The sequence below is a fragment of the Mesoplodon bidens genome (genome assembly GCF_964165515.1).
Source record: "Mesoplodon bidens genome assembly, chromosome: 11".
Taxonomy (NCBI): domain Eukaryota; kingdom Metazoa; phylum Chordata; class Mammalia; order Artiodactyla; family Ziphiidae; genus Mesoplodon; species Mesoplodon bidens.
Window position 1 is genome coordinate 64,996,795 of NC_138167.1, and position 24,275 is coordinate 65,021,069.

Here is a 24,275-nt window from a genome sequence, read left to right on the forward strand (position 1 = left end):
CCCTTCTGGCTAGCACAACCTTGATTCCCTTTCTTGGTCACATTTTTAAAAATTTTTTATTGGAGTATAGTTTACAATGTTGTGTTAGTTTCAGGTGTATAGCAAAATGAATCAGTTGTAGAAAAACAAAATGAATCCATTGTACATACATATATATCCACTCTTTTTTTTTAGATTCTTTTCCCATATAGGCCATTACAGAGTATTGAGTGGAGTTCCCTGTGCTATACAGCAGGTTCTTCTTAGTTACTTATTTTATATACAGTAGTGTGTATATGTCAGTCCCCATCTCCCAATTTATCCCTTCCGCCTCTTGGTCATATTTCGTGAAAGGGTTGTCTACGCCGTTCCCACATCCTCACTTCCTACTCACAGCAAGCCCATGCCCACTCCACTGAGGGTGCCTGTCAAGGGTCCTCCCCATCCCAGGGGCCTCCGAGCTGCTGAGTCCAGTGGGGGACAGTTTTTTGCTGGCCTTTTCTAGGACTCTTGCCTGCGTCTGCTGGTCCTCCTCCTCCTCTGCCCAGGTCTTCCATTTAAGGGATGGTGCTCCTGCTCTCCTCCCTTGACATGCTCTCCCCAGATGAGCGCTTGCATTTCATGATCTCATGAGTCATGTCAGTGACTCACAAATCTATTCCTCCCACCAGGCTCACCCCCTCCCCAGTATTTCAGATTCACATCTCTTACCTTCTGGGAAGTGCTACCCAGATGTCCAATCCCCAGACTGCTGATGACCTCTGTGCCTTTCCTCATCCTGAACCCTCTACCTGGAACGCCCTCCTCCTCCCCACACTACCCCCAGCCAACTCCTACTCATCCTTTAAGACCCAGCTTGGATGCCTCCGTGTCCAGAAAGTCCTCCCTGGCGCCCATCCCGGTTGGGCTGGGTGTTCTTCTCACTCAACACATCCCAAACTTAACTCAGCAGCTTCTCCCCTAATCCTGCTCCTCCTCCATTATTCCCCAGCTCTAGTCCTACATCCAACCATCATCCTGTTCTCAAACTCCAATTCCTTCCACCTTTACCTCCCAAACACTTCTTCCCTCTTCTCCCATCATCTCCACTACCAGGCCCTCATCATCTCTGGCCAACAGCCTCCATCGAGCTCCCTCCGATCTGCTGCCATTTGGTGGTCAGGGGTATCTGACGTACATGTCAACGTCACTCCCCCGTGCAACATCAAAACCCTCCCAGGTGCCTGCACACACACAAATGAATGTAGGTTTAAGAAAAGGCAGAAAGTGAATAAGCTCTGTAGTCCACTAATGTACCAAGGCCAGTTTTCTGGCTTTGATCATGTATATTGGCTGTATATCACCATCAAGGGAAGCTGGGTGAAGGGAACTCTTTGTTACCATTTTTGTAACTTCCTGTGAAGAAAGTTAGAAAACAAACAAAACCTTGCATGACACCCACTACCAGGAGGACAAAGGCCAAGCTGCTCATCCAGGTCACACAGCACCCACCCATGGCCAGGCCTGGAATGTGACACTCCAGCAACTTTGGAGCATCCAGCTTCCCGTTCAAGCTGCCGACCTTAATGCCCAGTGCTTCTTTAAAGCTCAGCTGAGGGCTTCCCTGGTGGCACAGTAGTTAAGAATCCGCCTGCCAATGCAGGGGACATGGGTTCAAGCCCTGGTCCGGGAAGATCCCACATGCCGTGGAGCAACAAAGCCTGAGCACCACAACTACTGAGCCTGTGCTCTAGAGCCCGCGAGCCACAACTACTGAGCCCGCAAGCCACAACTACTGAGCCCACGAGCCACAACTACTGAAGCCCGCGTGCCTAGAGCCTGTGCTCCACAACAAGAAAAGCCACCGCAATGAGAAGCCCACGCGCCACAACAAAGAGTAGACCCTGCTCGCCGCAACTAGAGAGAGACCGCGCAGCAACGAAGACCCAATGCAGCCAAAAAATAAATAAATAAGAGGATTAACATAAATTTAAAAAAAAAAAGCTCAGCTGAGGTGGCTCCTCTACCAGGAAGCCTTCATTCCCCAAACCCCACCTTTGCACAGCACCCCAAGCTCACAAGCACTGCACCGATCCTAGTTAACTGAAATTATGTGCTCATGTTCCCATTCTCTCCCTAAACTAGGAGCTCCTTGAAGCCAGAAGCTGCGTCTGATTCATCTCTGAGCAGCACAGAGAAACATATTCTGAGTAATTGGAGTCTCATAAATCCTAGAATAACAGTGAAGATGTGGGTTTCAGTAATCTTTTTTTTTTTTTTTGGCACACTGCGTGGCCTGTGGGATCTTAGTTCCCCAACCAGCGATGGAACCCGTGCCCTTGGGCAGTGACAGCATGGAGTCCTAACCACTGGACTGCCAGGGAAATCCCTCAGTCATCATTTATTAAGCACTTTCTCTTACCAGATATTATTCTAAGAGCTTTAAGTATAATACTTGATCCTCATAACACCCCTTAAGAAAGTACTACTATCATCCTCATTTTATAGATGAGGAAACCAAGGCACAAAGAGGTGAAGTGACCTGCCAGGGTTAGTTACTAAGTGACAGAGCTGGGCTTTCAACTCTGGCAGTTGGACTCTGGAGTCCACGCAGTGTCACCTCCTGACTCAAAAGTGCTCCCTCACCCCCACAGGCCACCTTCAGCCTAGACCCACACTGCACCCCGCCACCCCACCCCAAGCACTCACCTGCCCCAGTGCAGCCTGCAGACGGGCCACGCACAACATGAACACCACCTGAGGTTACGTCATCTCCATGCCTGGTACTTCTCCTGACTCACCAGGCCCTCGATGGCTTACTCAGAGAGACCAGGAAGGCTTTAATTTCGCAGTCCCCGACCTCACTCATCAGCTTTCTGGGTCTGCATTGAGCCCGAGGACCCTCTGCCCCAAGGAGGTCAGGGAGGGGTCTCAGCTCATTTCTGGAGGTTACCTGCTGGGCGTGAAGCAGCTTCTATGGCAGGGTTTTTGAACCTGGGGCCCAGGGAGAGAATTCAGGGGTATGTGACCTTTCTTCAGGGGTCTGGGAAAACATCTGCAACTTTTTTCACTAACTCCTACCTGATACTTAACATTCCACTCGATTATGAATGTAGGCAATACACTCAGTAGTATCAGCACAAGAAATCACAGCTTTTTCCCTGTCAAATCTCAGCTACTGCAGACACAACAAAATATTGTTCACGCTCACCACAACTTCAAAATTACGGTAGTTACATTAGACTCACTGCAGATCTTATTTTTTAGTGCATTGATGTAAAAGCCCAGCTGTAGTTCAAGAGAATTGGTTTCCTTTGTAACCCTGTGTATTTTACTTTATGCGTTTAAAAAAGAGTATTCTGGGCTTCCCTGGTGGCGCAGTGGTTGAGAGTCCGCCTGCCGATGCAGGGGACACGGGTTCGTGCCCCGGTCTGGGAGGATCCCACGTGCCGCGGAGCGGCTGGGCCCGTGAGCCATGGCTGTTGGGCCTGTGCGTCCGGAGCCTGTGCTCCGCAACGGGAGAGGCCACAACAGTGAGAGGCCCATGTAACGCAAAAAAAAAAAAAAAAAAAAAAAAAGAGTATTCTGAGAAGGCATGCATGGGCTTCCCCAGGCTGCCAGATAGGTCTGCAGTACAGAGGTGCTTGAGAAGCCCTGCTCTCAGGAATCAGGTTATTTATCCCTACAGTAATCTCAAAAGTAGGTGCTATTATCCCCACTTTCCACCAAAAAGCAAGACTTACAAAAATAAAGTCTTTTTTTTTTTTTTTTAAATGAGGCTTAGAAGGATCTGTGACTTGCCCAAGGCCACACTGCTGCATGGGAAGCAGGCTGCAGGTACTGGCACCTCCAGGCTCCGCCAGGAACATCTGTCCAGGAATGAACACGCAATGGATACCCGCAGGCCTCAGCAACCTGCAGTTTGTTTCTTTTAACTGGCCACCTTGAATAGAAACCAAAGTTCAAGAAACTTCCCCCAGGCCCCCTCCACGGCCCCACTATAAGCCAAACTAAGAGTCAGCTGCAAAGCGTAATCTCCACCCTCCCACAGCATTCCGATTCCAAAGGGCTTTTTTTTTGTTATTTATTTTTGGCTGTGTTGGGTCTTTGTTGCTGCTCGAAGGCTTTCTCTGGTTGCAGCGAGCAGGGGCTACTCTTTGTTGCGGTGTGCGGGCTTCTCATTGCAGTGGCTTCTCTTGTTGTGGAGCATGGGCTCTAGGCACACGGGCTTCAGTAGTTGTGGCACGTGGGCTCGGTAGTTGTGGCTCGTGGGCTCTAGAGCGCAGGCTCAGTAGTTGTGGCGCACGGGCTTAGTTGCTCCGCGGCATGTGGGATTTTCCCGGACCAGGGCTCAAACCCGTGTCCACTGCATTGGCAGGCAGATTCTTAACCACTGTGCCACCAGGGAAGTCCCCCAGAGAGGCTTTTACTTTCTTCATCTTGTCTTTCTTGTTCGCAACAACCTAAGGGCCCAACTGCACAGAAGGGTTCAAACCCACATCTTTCTCCAGGGGCCCAAGCTCTACTCCTACTTCTCCACCTCCAAGACCCACCTGCTAGGCTGCTAAAGTGAGACACTTAAACAGTAACTCTTTTTTATATATATATAATAGAAAAGTAACAGAAGCTCACTGTAAAACAAACAAACAAACAAACAAAAACACAGAGCTTGCCCAGAGTCGAGAGTTCAGAGTGACTGGTTACCATTTTTTTTTTTTTTTTTTTTTTGTGAACAATTTGAAGTCACTGCTCCTGTTCACGGGAGGAGAAATCCCCACCTGGGCGCCAAGAGTTTCATGGGCTGCTCTGCACAGGGCCCTGAGCTGGTTCTAGTCCCAGCCCTGTCCCATGCTAGCTTTCAGGGAATCAGTCTGAGCCTCTTTTTTGTCGTTTACAAGATGGAGCTAATGATATCCACCTTCCAAGACTATTTTGTAGATTTACATAGTCCCTTCCGCCTACACACACACACACACACACACACACACACCCAGAGGAGGTCAGAAATTTGTGTTTCTGCTGAACTGTGCACCATCAGAGAATACTTGGCAACTTTCAAAATTATCCTGTAAGTACTTTTCAATCAGTCAACCCCCATTTCTTTGCAGTTTCTTTCTAGGCCACTCTTTTTTGGCAAGGGCTGTTCTGGACCACCCTGCTACTATTATTCATTTACTCAACAAATAACCACAGGACACCTTTGTGTGCAATGGGCTCTGCCAGATGCTGGGGGAACAAGGTTAATGAAGTCCCTGGCCTTGGACAGCTTGTGGTCCATGCATATAAAGACAAATAAAAAGGCCAGTGTTAAATGCACAAGTGATACAGTTAAGAGTTACAAAGAGGGCTTCCCTAGTGGCACAGTGGTTGAGTCCGCCTGCCGATGCAGGGGACACGGGTTCGTGCCCTGGTCCGGGAAGATCCCACATGCCGCGGATCGGCTGGGTCCGTGGGCCATGGCCACTGAGCCTGCGCGTCCAGAGCCTGTGCTCCACAACGGGAGAGGCCGCAACAGTGAGAGGCCTGCGTACGGCAAAAAAAAAAAAAAAAGAGTTACAAAGAAACTAAAATAGGAAAAGTGGCAGGGAATGACGGAGAGGGGGGTGGGCTGGGAGCTTAGCGAAGGCCCTTCCAAGGAGGTGGCATTTAAAAGGGACAATTAGGAGCCAGTCACGGGAACATGGTGGGGGGGGTAAGGGCACACCTGGCACAGGGTACGGCGAAGACAATGGCCCTGAGGTGGGAACAAGCTTAGAATTCAAGGAAAAGACAGAAGGCCAATGAGGCTGCAGTACTGAAGTGAGGGCAGGCCAAGCAGGAAGGAAGGGGCAAGGGACAGGCTGAGGCTGGTCAGAGAGCTACACACGGGCCAAGCTGGAGAGCCAGCACCGTGCTCTATGTGTGCCAGGAAACCACTGGCAGGTTTTCAGCAGAGGAGTGACAGGGTCTCATTCTTAAGAAGATCCGCTTGGCTGCTGTGTTGAGGATGGATGACAAGAGGGAAAGGTGTCAGATTAGTTAGGAGGCTATTGCAGTGGTCCAGGCCTGGATCAAGGTGAGCGGCGGAGAAGATTCAGGAACACTCTGGACGTTATTAAATGTTCATGGCAATCACAACCATGCCCTCACACCGGGTGGTCTTTATAGCTTTCAAAGTTCCTTCATTTAAGTTTCAGAGCAAACCTGAGGCAGACGGGACTGAATCAGCGAGGCCATTTCTCAGAACAGGAGACTGAGGCCAGGACTGACGGGATGATGGTGCCCCAGCTCATGAAGCAAGTGTGTGCTGGGACTGAACGAAAGGCAGGACTTTGGACTCCCTGGCCTGTGTTCCTCTGCCTGCAAAGGGACAGGGTATGACATGGAATGCTCCAGAGAACAAGAGCTTAGATGAGCCTCTGAAAAGCCCAGAAGGGTCAGAGCCTCGACCTTGCCTGCAGCCCTCGAGGAAGTGCTCGATGGATTCTCGCTGGCTGACCCCGGCTCTCAGTGTCCGGGAATCTGACACCCGGTTCCCTCTCTGAGTCATGGTGTGGACAAGACAGGAAGAACTGGGGGGTGGGTGGCCCCTCGGGTTTCTTCTGAAAAACAGAGACCTCTTTCACCTTGAAAGATTATCATGAGGATTAATGAGAGACTGTGGGCAAAAGCACGATACAAATGTTAGATCATTAGGGTTTCCAGACAGATAAGAAAAGAGCTCCATGGAGACTGAAAGAGCTTGACAGCATCTCTCCTGCAGGACGGCTAAGACCTTGGACTCGGGAGTCCAGCAGGCCTGGATCCCTCTGATCCCCTGCTCTACCTCAGCTGTGTGATCTTGGAACCTCAGTCTCCCCATCTGCAAAATGGGGCTGTTAATAGTTGTTCCTGCCTCAAAGAGTCGTTAAGCGTATTCAGTGAGAGAAAGCGCAGAAAGCACAAGCACAGGGCCGGCACACAGCCGCATTCCAGACATGGTGGCTGCTGTCGCTACTGCCACTGTCACCATCAAGCCTGGGTCTCAGCCTCCGATTCGGGGCTCGGGAATTGCTGCGGAACTGAAGTCAACTAGAGATGTCTCCTGGATGCAGAAATGCTGCCGCCCCTTCCCTCTGGGCCTCCACAGCCTGATGGGGAAACAGCGCTAACACACCTGCAGAAGCCATCAGGGCGCCTGCAAAGAAACAGACTTACTAGGAGAAATAAATAAGGTGGGAAGGAGCCCCATAGCTGGTGATGACAGAGAACAGAAAACGAGCCTGTTTTCTATGGGCCATTAAATGTGATGAAAGGAGCTGGCTTCTGTGGAGACTCCTGGGAGATGACACGTAGCCGTCACTTCAACCCCAGCTGAGGCACCAGTCGAGGCTGCAGCCAGACTTCCTCAGAGGATACCTCCACCTTCTGCCGTCTCACCTTACCACCACCAGCCCCGTCAGCCTCCTGCCTCCTCCCTCCCAGCCTTACCTAGTCCTCCACTGGGCCAGCTCAAGAGGCAAACTGCCCGGGTTTGCCCTCCAGCTCTGTCACTTACACGATGTCACTTAACCTCTGTGCCACAGTTTCTTCATCTTTAAAATGGGGACAATTATAGCGCCCACCCATAGGACTATCATAAAGATTGAATAAGCTCATCTAGGAGAAACCACTCATGACAGCTGGCCACTAGCTAATTGCTGGATTGGTGTTTGTTCAGTTACTACAAATTTTTAAACCCCTCTAGTTCCTCTCATCTGAGTCTCCTGTCCCGATCCCGGGGCACTGGGCTCCTCTGAGAGGTTACCACCAAACATCATCAAACCTCAGGGCTCATTTTCGGAAAAGGAAACCTGGGCCTGGAGAACCCAAGGGACCACAGTGGCAGAGCCTGACTTGAACCTGAACTCACACCTGCCACCTGCACCATGGCTGTACCAGATGATCTGCCTGTTCCTACTTCACACCACCCTGCCTTTGTCCAGCTCAGTGCCTCTCCTTAGAATGCCCTTTCTCTGGCCTTTCTCAACCCATCTTTCTTTTTTTTTTTAATTTAATTTAATTTATTTATTTTTGGCTGTGTTGGGTCTGCGTTGCTGCACGCGGGCTTTCTCTAGTTGGGGCGAGCAGGGGCTACTCTTTGTTGTGGTGCGCAGGCTTCTCATTGCGGTGGCTTCTCTTATTGCGGAGCACGGGCTCCAGGAGCGCAGGCTTCAGTAGTTGTGGCTCGCGGGCTCTAGAGCGCAGGCTCAGTAGTTGTGGTGCATGGGCTTAGTTGCTCCACGGCACGTGGGATCTTCCCAACCAGGGATTGAACCCGTGTCCCCTGCATTGGCAGGCAGATTCTTAACCACTGCGCCACCAGGGAAGCCCTCAACCCATTTTTCAAATGTTTAAATGGCACTTCTTCTCGGAAGACCTTCCACCCCCCAGGGCAAAAGAAATCTTCCTCTACACTGGGACATAATTCAATTTGACAACAAAATGGCTGAATGCGTCCTCCTGGCACCTCCACGGGGGCCTGGGACACAGAGGGTGAATCAGACCCAGTTCCTGTCCTTGGGAAGCTCAGGTTAATCAATCATCCATATCTTTCTCCTTTCCAAGCCACAGGCTCCTCCGCCGCATCAAGCCAGGCACTGGCAGGCACTAGGAACTGAACTCGGATCTCCACACTCAGGACTCAGTCTTCCTTCCACCACCATTCTGCCTTCTGCAGTCAGGCTTCCAGAAACCTCCTGAGAGTACCTGTGAGGCCATGGGGCACAGGGCTGGTTCATTAAAACTCCCTGGCCGGGCTTCCCTGGTGGCGCAGTGGTTGAGAGTCTGCCCGCTAATGCAGGGGACACAGGTTCGAGCCCTGCTCTGGGAGGATCCCACATGCCGCAGAGCGACTAGGCCCGTGAGCCACAACTACTGAGCCTGCGCGTCTGGAGCCTGTGCTCCGCAATAGGAGAGGCCGCGATAGTGAGAGGCCCGCGCACCGCGATGAAGAGTGGCCCCAGCTTGCCACAACTAGAGAAAGCCCTCGCACAGAAACGAAGACCCAACACAGCAAAAATAAATAAATTAATTAATAAACTCCTACCCCCAACATCTTCTTTAAAAAAAAAAAAAAAAAAAAAAAACTCCCTGGCCTTGGGGAGCCTGCTGACATTTTAGCTTAAGCCCCCACCCCGGAACATTTGCCAGTTCAAACTGTCTTGGTCTCTGTTCTTGTCTACATATTTGGGATGGAGGTGGTCCAATTCTGACGCCATGCAGCACACTTAACAGTCACCCAGGACTGGTTTCAAATCCAGTCAGGTGATCTTGGGCCAGCCACATAAATCATGTGTTCCTCAGTATCTTCAGCTGTGAGACGGAGATAATAATGCCCACCCCTCAAGGAGCCACTGTAAGAATTAGACAGAATGTACGTCAACCTTCCAGAGTGGAAGCAATTGTGGTGAGCCCAGAATCCCCTACCTCTTCTCCACCCCAGCCAAGCATCCCCATTCTTTCAAGCTCAAGACCCACCTGCTGAAGGAAGCCTTCCCTAACTTTTCCAGGTTACCCTGAGAGCTCTCTCTTCTCTCCACTCCCACGGCATTGACCCTAGTATTGACCATTTCCTTGTTCTCTCATCAGTTCGCTAGTTAACTTTCTCTTCCCAACCAGCCTCTAAGTGGCGAACTCAACCCAAGCCTGCCCCACAGCATCGCACTGTGCTCACAAGAAGCGCTTGAAAAGTAACTTGCTAAGGTAGCCAGGACTCTGGGAAAAGGTGAAGATTTGGAGGCAGAAAACCAGGTGGGAATCCTAGCTCTGTTATGTGACCTTCCAGGGAGAACCTTCAACTCTCTAAGCCTCAGGTTTGTCATCTGGAAAATGAGGACTGAAACATGTCAAGCTGACATGGTTGCTATGGAGGACAGACGAGCCAGCATATGTGAAAGCCCTTTTGTTATAAACTAAAAAGTGCTATTTAAGGGATTATTATTTTCAGATTTTCAAATCCAAACCTACTGATGCTTCAACTTTCCTATACCTAAGACTCAAGAGCCCAGCTCTTAGCCCCAAATAATCCACCAAAACCCACATTCTTAACTGTTCATCCTAAACAAAAAGCCAACAGCCTAGAATTCACAGCATCCATGGAACCTCGTCCCAGCTCAGGGCTCACAAAATCTCTCTCCTACCTTCAGATCTCAGCCCTCCTGGACACAGGTTTCTCCTTCCCAGCTCAAGGAAGCCCACACCACAAATCTATTCCAACTGCGATTGGCTGGGCATCATTTCTAGCTTGCAGACCAATTTCCATGGGAAGTGAAAATGGGGAAAGACGACCAAGGTGGGTATGGTAGTATGTGGGGGGAGGGGGGGAAGTCTTGGTAGTAGAATTAAAGATTCTGCTGGAATTTTGTGTCCAATAGTTGCTAAATGTACTATAATTATCACATTTGTGTGAAAATCCAAGGATCTGCATTCTGCTGTTTTCATGGGACTGGATGAATTGCAGGCACTGAGGAAAATGCTAAGAAGTTGGAGTTCAAAGTCTTGTACCCAGGAATCAAAAGTCCCAGTAAGCAATCCCAGAGAAATGACATCCCTGAGAAAGCTCATGTGGACACCCCAGTCCCTCATTCTGGGCCCAGGCCCCTTCTCCAACCCCTCCATTCCTTCTCCAGCCCCTATTCTTACCCATTAATGCCATGTAGGTATCACACCCATCAGAGTCTATCAGAGTGAATCCTGATTTTTTTTTTTCCCCTAGGAATACTGCTTTGTCTCTGTGAAAGACCCCCAAACCGGGCACCTTATAAATATCCGAGCCAGACAGATTTTAAGAGGAAATCGGGGAAAGGAAGGAGCAGGCCGGGTGGAGTCCCTGAGGCCCGCGGAGGGCAGGAGGGGGGTCCGAGGCCGGGGTGGGTGGCTCCCGTGCACTCATCTCCCGGGGGGCCCCCAGGCGCTGGAGCTGTGCCCCGCAGCCCCTGTGCGCCCCTGGTAGGACAACGGACCCCTCGCAGGCCTGAGCCCAGGAACTGATCCCGCGACCGGAAATGCCCCCCCAAGACCGCGCCCCCCTTTCCTGCCGCCCTCTCCCCCCGGGCCGGGCCGCAGGCCCCGGATCCCCGGGCTCGCGTGGCCGCCGCAGCCGGCAGGGGCGGCCCGTCGGCGGCCGCGGTCCTCGGCCCGCGCTGCGGTCCCTCCAACTCCCGGCGCTGCGGGCCAAGGCGCACACAAAAGGAAGGGGCGCGCTGCCAGCGACGCCCCCGCCAATCGCCTCGAACCCCATCGCGGGAATCGGCAAAGCATCCGCGCACCCCAAAGCTTCGAACGACCAGGAGAGAGCCCCCCACGCAATTAGTTCCAAGACACCCCTGGGGGGGTTGCAGAGGCAGCCAAATCTCCCAGCGGCAGGTGCCCCCGCCCGCACAATAACTTTGAAACTTTGGGGCAGGGCACGGGGGCTGGGAGGGGGAGCCCCAAAAAGAAGGAAAGGGGGGTTGGGGGACTATTTATTTTTGCAAAATGCACTCTCCGGGTGTCCCCGCGCAGCTCCGGCCTGGTCAGGGCTTTCCGCACCTCCTCCCAGCCCGGCGCGGCCCCCGGGCGCCCCGAGCCCTCCAGAGCCGGCCGCTGGTTCGCGGTCGGGCCCCGGCCTCTGCCCCGTGGGGCTCGGGCCGCGCGCAGCACTCACTCACCTCGGCCGGGCTGCGCTCCCCGCGGGCCTGCGCCGAGCCCGATAAATGGTATGCTATGACTAGAGGTATGATTACGTTATTATTATTAGTAATAATAAGAGTAAATGCTATTTAATTACGGGCGGCAGCATCCTGCTCCCGGCGCCGCCGCCCCGGCAGCTCCGTCCATGTGGCTCCGGAGAGCTTTACTTTCATTTCCAGCCCCCTCGGCCGGCCGCTCGCGGCAGCACCCGCTGGAGGCACCGTCTCCCTGCAGTTCTTCCTCCTCGGGTCCTAGAGCGCGGCTTCCTTCGCCGGGCGCCGGGGGTGGGCGGCGCGGGCTGAGCACCTGGGGGCGGAGGGGGCGGGGAAGTCCCCCTTCCCCTTGGAAAGCTCATGCCTGGAATTCACCTTTATCTTCTTTGAAAGTGTCCTTCCCTCTTGGGGCTTTTCTTTTGGCAATTCTGCATTTCTGGACTGATGCTGTTCTAACTCAGCGTCTCCGCCCTTCCTCATGTGTGTAAAGAGCCCCCGGGGTTTCCAGATGCTTTCAGTGAAGGCCCCCCAAAACTCTAGATGCCTTGTGCCCTTTTCAGGATGAGGACCAAAGGCTCAGAGAGGAATCAGGACCTCCCTCGACTGTTGTTGTATGTATGGGATCTTTCCCGAAAGGATTTGAGGCTGCTTAGAAGACCCAGAAGGTAAGGGGAGGTCACCAAAGGAGAAACCGGCTGTCAGCATCCCTGGCACTGACACAGAGCTGGCCAGGTTCAGGCTGGATTTGAATCCAGAGCTTCGGATTCCAAATACGGTGTCATCCCACCCTACCACCACCTGCCCCGTGGATTCCTGAGAGTTCTCTACCCTCTTCATTTTACACGCACACACACACATATGTATGTATATGTGTATATAGGTACATATATATGTGTGTGTTTATATATATTAATTTATTTATTGAGGATTAGCTGTGAGATTTGTAAAGATTTTATCTTTACAAATGTTATCTTTTTTTTTTTTTTTTTTTGCGGTACGCGGGCCTCTCACTGCTGTGGCCTCTCCCATCGCGGAGCACAGGCTCCGGACGCGCAGGCCCAGCGGCCATGGCTCACAGGCCCAGCCGCTCCGCGGCATGTGGGATCCTCCCGGACCGGGGCACGAACCCGCGTCCCCTGCATAGGCAGGTGGACTCTCAACCACTGCGCCAGCAGGGAAGCCCTACAAATGTTATCTTTTCCACATTTGTGCCAGAAAATCTTAGGGACTAGAGATACATCGCTGAGATAAATTTTAAACACGCTGTGGTAAATGCTAGGAGGGACCAGAAACTGGCACAGTTTGCCTATTTAATTCTCACAATAATCCTGGGAGATTGGTTTTAGCACGCCTGTTTTACAAATGGAAAACTGAGCCTCAGAGATTAAGCGACTTGTCCAAGGTGGCAGTTCTGACTCCAGAGCTTGTATGCTTTACATGACCTCTCACACTTTTCACTATCTACCATAAGGGAGCCTTGAAAGAGGGATAAAAAGCACCTGCACCGCTGGAATTTCTCAAACTCTTCTTTCTGTGGGTGCCATCTCTCCCCTCACTACGCTAAGATTAATAAACAAAAAGGCAGCCTCTGGCATAAGGGTGATGGACATTTATGTCCAGAAACGAAAAGCAGAGTCCAGTGGCCTTCTGACTTGCTGCGAGGAGGGCCTTGTTTAAAATGAAAACCTTTAACCCCTCCCACCACCTCAGAGATTTTTTTTGCCACCCTGCGGTTTGCAGGATCTCAGTTCCCCAACCAGGGATTGAACCCAGGCCACGGCAGTGAACGCCCAGAATCCTAGCCACTAAGCCACCAGGGAACTCCCAGAGATTCTGATTTAGTATTTCTGACAAGCACGGCTAGGTTACCTGTAATAGTCCCAAGATCGTGGGCTAAAGGCATATACAGGATGAGCCTGGCAATTTAGGGAGCCTGGGTGGTATGGTGGGGCTGTCACTGAGGCAGCATGAGAAAGACCAAGGTCTGTTGGAGTCCCAGCTCTGCCACTTGCTAGCTGTGTGACCCCAGGCTATCTTGCAGCATTAGTCTCCTCATTGGTAAAATAAGGATAAGAAAACCTAATCAACATAAATTTTGTTTCAAGGACTACAATTAAATAATAGCTGTAGGGCTTCCCTGGTGGCGCAGTGGTTGAGAGTCCGCCTGCCGATGCAGGGGACACGGGTTCGTGCCCCGGTCTGGGAGGATCCCACATGCCGCGGAGCGGCTGGATCCGTGAGCCATGGCCGCTGGGCCTGCGTGTCCAGAGCCTGTGCTCCGCAACGGGAGAGGCCACAACAGTGAGAGGCCCGCGTACCGCAAAAAAAAAAATAATAATAATAGCTGTAAAGCATATAGTATAGTGCCAAGCCCACGGGGATGAATAAATGTTCGTTTCCATACCTCCTGTACAATTTATAGTGAAACACTCATGACAATTTATCAGATTAGGTTCCATTGTTATTATCACTCCCATTTTATGGGTGAAGCTGTTGAGGCCAGTTGGACTACTGCATCTTGCCTCAAATGAACTAGCTGGTAAATGGTGTGGTGATTCTACTATCCCAGGCTGCCAGTGGAATAACACATATCCTTAAAAGAGGACTGGAGGGACTTCCCTGGTATTCCAGTGGCTAAGACTTCACGCTCCCAATGCAGGGGGCCTGGGTTCAATCCCTGGTCAGGGAACCAGATCCCACATGCCGAAACTAAAAAAAAAAAAAAAAAAAAAAAAGAAATGAGGACTGTCCATCATTTAAGGAGGATTCAGCTGGACACCAGCCCTCCCCTCTGCTGCCTTCATCTCTTGAATTTGGTATCAACTAGTTAAACTATCTGAGCTGCCTGAGATGGTAAATGGGCCCTTACAAGACCTCAACCAGAGGTGGTGGTACTTTGGAGAGAAAGGCCCCAAAGGTGGCACCAACAGGTTGCCCTATGTCCCCACATTAAAGCTGAAATAGCAGTAACAGCCACCACTTTTTATTTACTTATGAGTCAAGCACTCTGCACATGTTGATTCTCTTACCCTCCTCAAAACCCTGTAAGGTAGGGATTGTTTTTACCTGTTTCAAGGTGAAGAAACAGACACAAAGCAGTTAACTGACTAAGAAAGAGGTAGAGACAGAATTCAGTCCCAGGCCCATCCCTCTGTAAGACCACAGCATCGTGATGTGGATATCTTAAATCTGGATGTATCACTGGTTACCCCCAAGAGCCTGTCACAGGAACGGATCGCTGGAGAATGGGAGGTGGACACTCATGCTCTGACCTTTGAGGAACTGACGGGTACATCATTCAGTTACCCCTTCTCCAGCGAGCACCTCCTGCTCCAAGCTTAGGCCTGCCATGGCTTGGACCCCAGAGATGCCTTCTTATCACCTGGGAAGAGCCTGAGTGCATGGCAGTCTTAACTGCAACCATGTACAGTGTTCATTCACTCACTCAAAAACATTCATTGCCAGGCCCCACACGAGGTCCTGGGACTGCAAATAAACCCCTTTCCCCACAGCTCCAGCACAGTCCCAGGTCCCAGCCCTCCAGCAAGGTGTCTTGGGGTTTAGGGAAAGACCTTGAAGATAAAATGCACCATTTTAGGCTCAGGTTGGGGATAATGAGTACTTTCCCCATAGGGTTACTAAGAGGATTAAGTGAGTTCCTGCATGCAAAGCATTGATAAATGTGTGATTAAATAAATAATAAATAAATAATGCATTCTTCTGGGAAACAGTCCTTAGAATTCAGATTCTCAAAGGTGAAGGTGATTTTAAAAAAAAGAGAGGGGTGGACCCATAAGCCTAGAAGCTGAGATAGGTTATAATACAGTGGATGAAATGCAGGTGATAAAACATAGTCACATTTGTCCCCAGTATGCTTGAAAATGTTCAAGCATACAGAAGATTTTTTTTTTAGAGGAAAGCACATTTATTTATTTATTTTAATTAATTAATTTTTAAATTTATTTTTGGCTGCGGTGGATCTTCACTGCGGTGTGCGGGCTTCTCTCTAGTTGTGGCGCGTGGGTTCCCTCTCCTCTAGTTGTGGTGCGCGGGCTCCAGGCATGTGGGCTCTGTAGTTTGTGGCATGCGGGCTCTCTCGTTGAGGTGCGTGGGCTTAGTTGCCCCTCGGCATGTGGGATCTTAGTTCCCTGACTAGGGATTGAACCCACGTCCCCTGAATTGGAAGGCGGATTCTTTACCACTGGACCACCAGGGAAGTGTGGTGGTCCGAACGAGGGTTGGAAAAGAATTTCCAGACACAAGGCAGAATGTAAAGAAGATAGAATTTATTAGCGGGAAGGGTTGCTGCCAGAACAGCGGGCCGACTTCCTACTAGTCTGGGAGAGTGAAGCCTGAACATGTACTGTTGATCAGTTTTTATAGCCAGAAAACAAAGGAATGGTCCGAGGTGTAATTTTGTTTACTGACTGGTGGAGGCACATACACCTTCCTTTTATAGGGTAAGAGTGGGACAGGGCAGATGCCTTTCCTTATCTGGGACAGGTTCCGTTGCCCAGGTGGGCTCCAAATTTCATAACCATTGCAACATGGTGGTAGGGAAGGCTACTGATTAAGAATCCGGTAGGGGGTGTAATGCTGACACTTTTTCAGGCAGGGTTGTCCTTTGTCCTTGAAGCACCATTGTCCTTGGAGCACCACATTCCCCCCTCTTTTTATTTATAGGGCCAATTCCTTGACCCTAATGGATACCTAACTGCCTAATTCCCTCTCAGGCATTCGGGAACCCCTTTGTGAGGAGAAGGGGCGACAAACTCTCTCTGGCTGCTTCCTGCTGAGCGGGGGCATCGTGGGGCCCTGGGTTCCCATTGCCTGCTCTCTGTCAGGGTGTATCTAGGGAGGAGTGCGGGCCGCATGGAAAGTGATGGCAGCTTGTTCAAAGGTTGTACAAGTGTTGTCTGGCCGGTATTCTTGTTGCATCACCATTTGGAGGTTTATTTGTTGTATTCTGGAAGAGACAAACTTAACAAGGAGGTTAAAGATACATGGCCCAAAGATTAGTAGAAGTAGAAAGGCTACTATAGGACCTAGGAAAGGGGTTAGCCAAGAGAACCAGGACCAGATATTAGTCTTGAAGTCCCACCAGTCGAGTCCTCCTGAGACTGCTCCCCTGTAGAATCCATTAGCTCTTTCAATTATGGCTCGAAGATTGGTCTGGACCTTGCCCGATTGGTTGACAAAAGAACAGCAATCCTCCTTTAACACTGCACAGGTCCCTCCTTGATTAGCTGTTAGGAGGTCCAGAGCTCTTCTATTTTGTAAAACCACTCCTGCTAGAGAATTTATTTGTTCTTGTCGAGTGTTAATTTGAGCTGCTAGGCAGGCAATCTGTTGTGTGAGTTCAAGAGACAGCTGTCGGGCAATGGAGGTACCTCCAGGGGAACTTGGTGGAGGATATGGGGTGAGATTTTAGCTAGAGTAGGCTTCGCAGTGGCTATTAAAGCCATATTTACTGGGGTAAATGATAAAGTAGCTTCAAGTTTTGTTAAAAGGTCCCGGCCTAACAGGGGTGTTGGACAGGCCAGGAGAACTAGGAAAGAATGGGTGAATAGAGTATTCTCAAGGGAACAGGGTAAGGGAGGTGTAAAATGACCATATGAGGGCTTTCTGTCTACTCCCATTAAGAGGACTGAGGAACAGCGAGTGGGACCAGAGAAGGAGGTCAGGGCCAAGTAACCCCTGTGTCAGTTAGAAAGGTTATAGTAGCCCCTGCCACATCCAGGGTTACCCGGGGCTCCTCCGGTCTTATGGGGAACATAGGCACCTATAGATTGAGCCGTGCACACCTGCAGTCATCCACATCCAGGAGCCCCAGATCTAGAGCGCAGTCCGGTTCTTGCCCCTGCTAGTCAATTACCACCGACAGGGGCAATTGGCCTTGACCTCGGCCCACGGGGCTGGGACCTGAAATGCCCTGAGTGTTGGGTGGTCGTGGCGTTGGCCTCCCCGCTTGAAGGCGGCAGGGACAACTTGTCTTCCAATGGCCCTTTGGGTGACAGTAAGGGCACGGGGGATCGGGTGGTGGGGTGCGGCCGTTCCTGACACTGTGCCCCTGCTGACCGCACTGGTGGCAGCCCAGCGGTGGTTTCTGAGACAGGAGAGGGGCTCCCGTGGGTCTGTTTTGGGAGGGACTGAGCAATGGCAAGAGCCATATACTGAGCGTGTCGTTGTAACTCTTCTTCCTCTCTTAGTTCTCGTCTGTTCCTAGAAGCCTCCTCCCTGTTGTTAAAGACCTTAAAGGCCGTGTCAAGTAGAACAGGAAATGGGGTCTGTGGCCCTTGCTCTAGTTTCTGTAATTTCTGTCTGATGTCAGGGGATGCCTGGCTTATAAAGTGAACTGCAAGTATAGCCTGATCCTTAGGGGTCTCAGGGTCTTGGTTGGTGCATAGCCTCTACTCACTGGGCCTGAAAAAGGGCCAGATTCTCAGAGCGTTCCTGTGTAACTTCTCTGAGTTTCTTATAATTGACAGGTTTGATGATTGCCTTTTTCATACATTCTAGTAGACAGGTAATCACATAATTTCTCCTAGTGAGCCCTCCTGCTGGCCCATTTTCATTTGCCTGGTGTCTCCATCCTGGATCTGCCCGTGGGACTGCCTCTGCCCCCGCTCGGTTCTCATTAGGATTTCGGGCGTGTGCCTTATCTGCCCAGGCCTGAGCCACGGTCTTGATCCTGGCCTTTTCTTCATGATGCAGCAGGTAGTTAGGACCACATGAATATCTGGCCAGGTTAAGTCAAAGGCTTTAGTTAGGGCCTGGAATTCCCTGATGAAGGTGGGGGGGGGTCCTGGCTGAAGGAGCCCAGTTTCCCTTGGATATGAGAGAGATCAGACATGGGGAAGGGGACATGAACCCTGATAGTACCTAGGGCTCTGTTAGCGACCTCTTGTAGGTGAAGCATATTGGGACTGGATGCTGAGCTTTGGGCTGCTCGTGACCGAGTGTGGGGAGGGGAGGGAGGGTCTGCTTCTGGGTACGGAGGTAGGGGTTGGGGAGAAGGTTGAGGAGGAGACTGGTGAGACCAGGGACAAGAAGGCTCATCCGAGATACCTGGTGGAGGGGGAGATGGGGAGGGACGAGGTAGTGAAGCTGAAGGAGGAGGGCGGGAGGATGAGGCATTAAAGCAGCAATGGAGAGACACATGCGACAGGAGTCCCTCAGGCTCAGATTCTGACCGAGGGCCGTGAAGGCCAGCACAGACGGAACCTCGGAATCCTCTCCTAGTTTCCAACAGTAGAGATCAAGTTGGAGGACTGTGTTGTAATTTAGGGTCCCGTTAAGAAGCCATTGTTCTTGGTCCCTCAGTTTGTACTGGGGCCAAGCCGTGTTACAAAAGGAAATGAGCCTCTTCTTGAGATTGTCTGGGTCAAATTCCTTCCAATTCCTGAGAATACAGCCAAGAGGTGAGTCTAAGGGAATAGACGTCTCTGAACCCATTCTTAGCCTCAGTGCGACTAAGGCACCAATGACCAGAGAGGGGAATTCCCGGAAACCAGCTGGGAATTGACTCACTGATAGAAAATTCTCAGGGATGGGAAGGAGCTCTCTCCCAGGACAATCTAGAGGCAGTGAGGTCCTTTGGAGTCAGTCCGAGCTGAGGAGAAAGAAGCAGGAGAGACAGAAAAGAGGACTGAGGATTCCGCCTTCTAACCCTACCGAGGAGGCGGTGGCCAAGGGACTGTGGGCTTTGTGCTTTGCTTCGTCCGCGGTGTGCCTCGCATTGCACGGAAGTCGTCTTGGCAGGGGCGGACACTCTAACAGCCTGGTCCGTTCCGTGGCCCCCTTATCTTTTCACGGGAGCCTTCAAGCGGCAGGCACCCTAACGGCTTTTAAATGCCTGACCTGTGCCCGCACGATACCAATTGGCCTAGTCCTCAGTCGGAAGGAAGACAGAGGGATCCTCACCCGTCTGGGCGGCAGTTACTGGGGCGAAGTGAGCCGTGGAGCCTTCGGAGCACACCAGGATGTTGCCCTGGCCAGAGTTCCTCCGTTGCTTCCACGGCAGCTTGCCTGTTCACAGAGAGTCCCAAGGAATGAGGAGAGGAGGTGGGGAAAGAGATCCCCCTGGAGGTCCCTGTACAGGCCACCAAATGTCTCTGTGCAAACGCGGGTTGGAAAAGAATTTCCAGACACAAGGCAGAATGTAAAGAAGATAGAATTTATTAGCGGGAAGGGTCGCTGCCAGAACAGCGGGCTGACTTCCTAGTAGTCAGGGAGAGTGGAGCCCAAACACGTGCTACTAATCAGTTTTTATAGCCAGAAAACAAAGGAATGGTCCGAGGTGAAAATTTCGTTTACTGATTGGTCGAGGCACCTACACCTTCCTTCTATAGGGTAAGAGTGGGACAGGGCAGATGCCTTTCCTTATTTGGGACAGGTCCCGTTGCCCAGGTGGGCTGAGGAATTTCATAACCATCGCAACATGGTGGTGGGGATGGTGATTAAAGTCCCGTAGTGGGTGTGTAACGCTGACACTTTTTCAGGCAGGGTCGTCCTATGTCCTTGAAGCACCATTGTCCTTGGAGCACCACAGGAAGTCCCTCAAGCATACAGAAAATTGAAAGAACTGTATAGCCCTATATTATGCTACATTTGTTAAGATTTTGCTGTATTTGCTTTATCATATATTTATCCTTCCATCCATCCATCCACTCATCAATCTACATAACATTTTTGTTAAAAACGAAACAGGTAATTTTTAACTTTCTTCTTTATGCTCTTTTGCATTTGTACTAATTTTTTAAATTGCTGTCAGTTTTCATTTAAAAACTGAAATAATTTCCATTTTGGAGCAAAAGAATTATTAAAAGGAAATATAATCTACCAAAAGGATTTGGTACCAGGAAACCCTTCATACACGTTAGACCCAAATTTAAGCTCCTCCCCAGACACCATCCTTTTCCATCTTATTCAACACTGGATTCTGGAACAGTGCCTTGTACATAGTAGATAACTACTGGAGTAGTTATCCAGTAGTTATGGAGTAATGGAATGCATGAATTCTTTTAAGTATGATTGTTTATCGCGGTTAAAAAAAATAGTTAAGGGAGCCCTGGGCTTGAACCCAGGGGGGAATGTGGTTTGAGTTATCTTTAACAGATGATGTAGCAACCCCCTCCCACCAGGGGACGGGGCAGGTTCTCCAGCAATATGGGTAGGCCAGGCCCACCTGCCTCTCCCCCGGGGCTCAAGGCCAGCATCCAGTTGGATCTTGGGACTTTCTCTCTACATTCCTCACGTGTCTGACATAGTTCGGGCATTTGTTTTTGATCGGACTAAATGGCAAGTCTGCAGCCTTGGTAGCTCTACAGGAAACCAGAATAAATATCGTTTATTCCATTTACAATTGGCAATTAAGTTTGTTTTCAGGCACAAGAATGGAATTTAAAACACTCAGTTAATGTAAACCAAACTAATCAGAGGCAGCCTGCTTTTCTCTTCAAAATATTAAAAGAAAGAAAGAAGAAAGGAAGGAAGGAAGAAAGAAAGAAAACAATAAAAACCGCTGCACAATAGAGAGAAGAGGTCTGGAATATCCACTCTCCCCTTATTCTCACCTCACACGCACAAACTGACTTGTTTTCCATGTGTATTGAAAAGAACCCCAGAGATCTGGTTCTATTATCTCTTGTTTAAATTACTGTGTAATTCGGGCAGGTTACTTGACCTCTCTGGGCTTCAGTTCTCCATCTGTTGAAAAGAGAAGAGGGATGGCCTAAGATGGTTCTATCTGTCTGTCGAAAGCTTTGATTTCATTTCTGGGGCCAGGCAAACAGACTAGCTCTCAGGTGGTAACTTGAGAGAGAGTTGGAGAAAGGGAGGGAGAGAGAGAAAGATGACGACAAATGTGTTGATTGGAAACGCTGATGGTTCTGGACTCTTCAGACTCACTGTGCAAACCCCCTTCTCCTTTTTTAAACCCTAGTCTCCCCATTTTATTTATTTATTTATTTGTTTGTTTGTTTGTTTGTTTTGGCTGTGTTGGGTCTTCGTTTCTGTGCGTGGGCTTTCTCTAGTTGCGGCGAGCGGGGGGTGGGCTTTCTCTAGTTGCGGCGAGCGGGGGCCACTCTTCATCGTGGTGCGTGGGCCTCTCACTGTCGCGGCCTCTCTTGTTGCAGAGCACAAGCTCCAGCCACGCAGGCTCAGTAGTTGTGGCGCACGGGCCTAGTTGCTCCACGGCATGTGGGATCTTCCCAGACCAGGGCTCGAACCCGTGTCCCGGGCATTGGCAGGCAGATTCTCAACCACTGAGCCACCAGGGAAGCCCTCTTCCCATTTTAAAGGGGTTTGAGAGAAAATCTAGATTCAGGAGTAACAGAATCTCTTTGCTAAGGGCCTGGGTTTGTGATTTTTAGCTTTGAATGTGAATACCTGCAGGCAGAACACCTACACACCGGTTCTCCACAAGCCCCACTGGACCCGTGTTACCTCCTATTACTTCCCGGGGCTTTGAAGGCCATTGAGTTTCTGCTAAGAATTCTCTTGCAGTTGTGAAAACCTTATGATCCATCACCCGGAGGAGGAGAAAGGGGCGCTCGCCTAAGATGTTCTGCCGCCCACCTCTTCCCTTTGGGAGGTCTCCATCAGAGAAATGTCTCAGAGAGTAAAACTGGAAATGGAAGGGCTGAGGATCACCCCGAGGAAAATTCAGACTGATTTGATCAGTCCTAGCTGGAATCAGCACAGGAATAGCATCAGGCCTAAGTGGAAGCTTTTCAGCCTTCTCAGATGATGGTTCACTTTAAGGAAACACCCTGTGACCCTGACTGGAATCCAGTTCAAATGAGGAAACCTGAAGCATCTATCATAGGCCAGACCCCAAGAGGACGCTGCTCACATAGAAACAGTACCTGCCCAGAGGCTCTCCAGGAAGCTGCCAAGAGGACTGTTAACTCTGTGAGAAAGCTCTCAGACCGACTGCTCTGGGGGCTTGCAGCTTGCTATGGGCCCCAGAGGAAGGTGACTCATTCTGGCTGGAGTCGTGCAGGAAATCCTCCTGGAGGAGATGGCATTTGATGCGGGCCTTGCAGGCAGAGAAGGAGAGGGAGGGTGGAAAGAGGATCCACATCTCAGTAGTTGTGTGAACCGGGGTCTGGAGCTTCAGTTTTCTCATCTCTGCTGGGAAGGGTGGCAATGAGGTCCACTTTCTTTGTAAAGATTAAATTAGTTGTATATGGAAGGATCTGGCACATAATATATTTAACCCTGAATTGCAGGTAAAGCAAAAACACGTGTGTGGGCTGAGTTGTGAGAGGTAACTTTGGAAAAGAAAGCTGCATATGTTGAGGGCGATTATGTCTGGGAGCTAGAGTTTCTTGAGTAATGTTTACCTTTCTCTTTATCCTGTTCTGTATTGCTTGAAGTGTTTATAATGAACACATGTTATTTACATAATGGTTAAAAAGTTCTTGGTGAAAAGAAAAGCTGTTTGTGTTCCAGTTACCTTAAAAAATTTGAACCTAGAGAAAAGTGGGGAAAATGTTCAAAGAGCTTCCAGAGACCCTTCGCCCAGATTTACTTATTTTATTTATTTATTTTTTACCTTTTGGCTGCGTTGGGTCTTAGTTGCGGTATGCGGGATCTTCATTGCGGCACGTGGGATCTTTTGTTGCAGCGTGTGGGCTCTACCTTGTAGCGCAGGGGCTTCTCTCTAGTTGTGGCGTGTGGGTTTTCTCTCCCTACTTGTGGCGCGCGGGCTCCAGAGTGCGTGGACTCTAGTTTGCGGCACGTGGGCTCTCTAGTTGAGGTGCGCGGGCTCTGTAGGTGTGGCACACAGGCTTAGTTGCCCCATGGCATCTGTGACCTTAGATCCCCGACCAGGGATCGAACCCGCGTCCCCTGCATTGGAAGGAGGATTCTTTACCACTGGACCACCAGGGAAGTCCCCAGATTTACTTATTGTTAACATTTTGACACATTTGCAGTCTCTTGCCATATATGTATGTGTGTATATATATGTATATACACATTTTTTGGAGCCATTTGAGAGTAGGCTGCAGACATCATGCCCCTAATTATTTCAGTGTATATTTCCCAAGAACAAGAGCAGTCTCTTACATAACCCAGTACAATATAAAAACAAAAAAACAGGGACTTCCCCAGTGGCGCAGTGATCAGGAATCCGCCTGCCGATTCAGGGTACACGGGTTCAAGCCCTGGTCCGGGAAGATCCCACATGCTGTGGGGCAACTAAGCCCGTGTGCCACAACTACTGAGCCCACGTGCTGCAACTACTGAAGCCTGTGCGCCTAGAGCCCGTGCTCCACAAGAGAAGCCACCGCAATGAGAAGCCCGCACACCACAAAGAATAGTAGCCCCCGTTCGCCACAACTAGAGAAAGCCTGCGCGCAGCAACGAAGACCCAACACAGCCAAAAAAAAAAACCAACAAGTCTAACGTGGATACAATGCTATGATCTAACATACAAATTTTGCTGTCTCAATATTGCTATAGTAATTCCCCCCATCCCCACCCCCAAGATCCTAGCCAGGACCACGTATTGCATTTAATCATCGTGTCTTTTTAGTCTCCTTTAATCTGCCACAGCTCCTCAGCTTTTCTTTGTCTTTCATGACACAAACATTTTTGGAAGAGCACAGACACGTTATTCTGTAGCATGTCCCTCAGTTGAGTATG

The 24,275-nt window shown here is 50.3% G+C and overlaps 1 protein-coding gene across 2 annotated transcripts in view; it reads right to left on the reverse strand.

Moving 5' to 3' along the window:
* ZC3H7B (zinc finger CCCH-type containing 7B) overlaps positions 1-11,887 on the reverse strand; it is a 55,365-nt gene extending 43,478 nt beyond the window's left edge. The window contains exon 1 of one of the 2 annotated variants that reach the window (XM_081249615.1): positions 11,607-11,887. The gene's annotated coding sequence lies outside the window, so the exon portion shown is untranslated. The remainder of the gene's footprint in view (positions 1-11,606) is intronic. The other variant, XM_081249614.1, reaches the window with a different exon arrangement.
* Positions 11,888-24,275: the final 12,388 nt, after the last annotated feature.